This window comes from Capsicum annuum, unplaced genomic scaffold (genome assembly GCF_002878395.1).
Source record: "Capsicum annuum cultivar UCD-10X-F1 unplaced genomic scaffold, UCD10Xv1.1 ctg72076, whole genome shotgun sequence".
Classification (NCBI taxonomy): domain Eukaryota; kingdom Viridiplantae; phylum Streptophyta; class Magnoliopsida; order Solanales; family Solanaceae; genus Capsicum; species Capsicum annuum.
In genome coordinates this window covers 1-2,478 of record NW_025881955.1, presented here as the reverse complement: position 1 = coordinate 2,478, position 2,478 = coordinate 1, and the positions used below count along the sequence as shown (strand labels likewise).

Here is a 2,478-nt window from a genome sequence, read left to right as displayed (position 1 = left end):
TTGGGTCATGGTACCGTAGATGATCGTTCTCTGCCTTGAGATGGTCTTGTGGCTATCTAACAGACTCCCAATTCTTTTTGCTGGAGCTCTACTCTCAGAATCGTTATCAGCCTGTGATTAACAGCCTCCATGGCCTTTGGGTCATGGTGCCGTAGATGATCATTCTCTGCCTGGTCCGCTGGGCTTGAGATGGTCTCGTGGCTATCTGACAGACTCCCAATTCTTTTTGGTGGAGCTCTACTCTCAGAATCGTTTTCAGCCTGGTCCGCTGGGCTAGAGATGGTCTCTTGGTTGTGTGACAGACTTACCAACTCTTTTTTCTGGTACTATCATGGTGTTTACATTATCATCGAGAAAAAAAATGAAAGGATTATTTATCTCATATGTTAGTTTTGATTTAAACTGAATGAATCGAACGTTTCCTGCCTCAGAGTTAAACTAACACTGTTAAGTTTTCATGATTATTAGTTTGTTATACTAAATACAGAAAGATGCACTTAGTCCCACATCGTTAAGTAAAGAAGATTCAATAGTAGCATGGAGATACTATAAAAAAGGGCCAAGTACATCAGGAAAACATACTTACCTGGACGGGGTCAATGGGTGATCATGAAGGCCCATGGCCTAGGTTGGTGACCTCCATTGCACTTTGGTGGGGTGCCTGCCTAAGGTCTATCCAAGTGGTTGAGCCTACGTCATAATTTGTGGCAGCAGGGTCCTGCGTTCGCGCAGTCCCTACCCAATACAAAGTCAAATTGTTTTCTAATATCTCATTCATAGGCTTAGAAAACCAAGTCTGATAGAGCTACAGGAATGAGACTAGAGCGTGATGAATAGGCCACCATTTCCTTCCACCCGGGTTGATGGAGTTGAAGAGGATCATTCTCAGCCTAGTTCGTCGGGCTTGAGATGATCTCTCTGACAAACACCTTAATTATTTTTCACTTTTGCTGGTACTATTTGTTCTTATATGTTTTTCTAATTAGGAAATGCTATTCTTGTAATGTCATTTTCAGAATCGTGGTCTATTTAAAATGAGAGATTTACTAGCTTGTTTAAAGGAACATGGCCTTGTTATTCTCAGGTGGTACGTATCTACTACTATTTCATAATGTTCATCTAATAAAGTTTGAATTTCGACTGTTAGATTGAACACGTGCAATGATTTTACTTGATAGATGTAACGCCCCGCAATTTGGGCTACAATATAGACCATGATTTCGATGCGTTGTTAATCCCGAAGCCATAAAATCCTATGCCAACATGGCATGTTAATTATCGTGTAGCATGTGAAATCCACTCAAGCTTGAATTTAGGTCATAGAGGTCCCTCAACTCAAGGACGAGTTGAAACTATTTTGATCGACTAAGTTTTAGTGGACGTTGTAAATTGTGTCAGCTTCATTAGACCATAACACTCTGTATATACCGAATTAGGGAACCTACTATGTGTCAAATGATAAGTATTCGAGTTAGCTTTCCAAAGATACCAATTTGGCTAAAATCCAACACCCGAGCAAGAAGTTATGGCCTTTCAAAGTGATAAGCGACGCCTAACCAATCGCCCATGGCCATTGGAAAGCAGCGCCTTTGTGAACATAGGAGATGGGATGGGCGGCGCCTATGTAAGGAACTCTAGTGATTTAAACACTCCGTGTTGAGAACAAAGTGGTCCTTTTCCACCCTTACTTAGCCCTAAAACACGAGATTTAGTTCCAAGGACCCCAAAATACATATTCTTTTATCAAAAGTGCTCAAGATTCTCCTTAGGGTTTCAAAATAAAAGCCTAACCTACTCAAGATTTAACCGTGGGTTTTAGAAACTAATTGCATATTTGGAATCCTCTCAACGTAGGCTTCAAGAAGCACCTAATATTCATAGTAATCGAGGTGCATGGGGTTATCCAAAAAAATCTCATGGCTGTAGTTTTATGAACATGCATGCTTTTAAATGAGGGTTTTCAATCAAATGCTAATATCTTGCTTTCAATATGATTTCTAAGTCATTTTCTTTATGTCATGGGAATTGTTTGCCTATGTACTTCAATGGTTGAAACCATGCATATGTGATTTGAGATTTTCCATGAAAGTTGATAAATATGAATGAGAAATTGTTTTCAAATTTCCCTGATAATGTTTTGATACTCCATATTATATTGTCATCAACAAAAGAGAGCATGAATTTGGAATAAATATTGTTCACCACTTGTACATGATGAAACACCTTGGATGTGATATTGATGACTTGCAAGTCGGGTATGACGATACCCTACAAAATACAATATGTGATTGAAAAAAAAATGAAATTTGAATGCATTGATTTTACATGAGAAAGGTGGATGCCCGAAGAAGGCGTTTGAGTGTAAGGGCTCATCGCTGGAAACCGTGTTTGCCGACATGGAAATTTGGTACCCTGCTTTGTGATCTTGCATACCTGACTTTATGTCATTCCCAAGTTTGGACTATGGTTAAGAGCCCT

The 2,478-nt window shown here is 39.4% G+C and overlaps 1 non-coding gene across 1 annotated transcript; it reads left to right on the top strand.

Annotated features, from left to right (window-relative positions):
- Nucleotides 1-578: 578 nt before the first annotated feature.
- LOC124894247 lies at nt 579-739 on the top strand. The gene has a single exon (XR_007051095.1). It is a non-coding gene; the product is annotated as a U1 spliceosomal RNA (small nuclear RNA).
- The last annotated feature ends 1,739 nt before the right edge of the window (nt 740-2,478 follow it).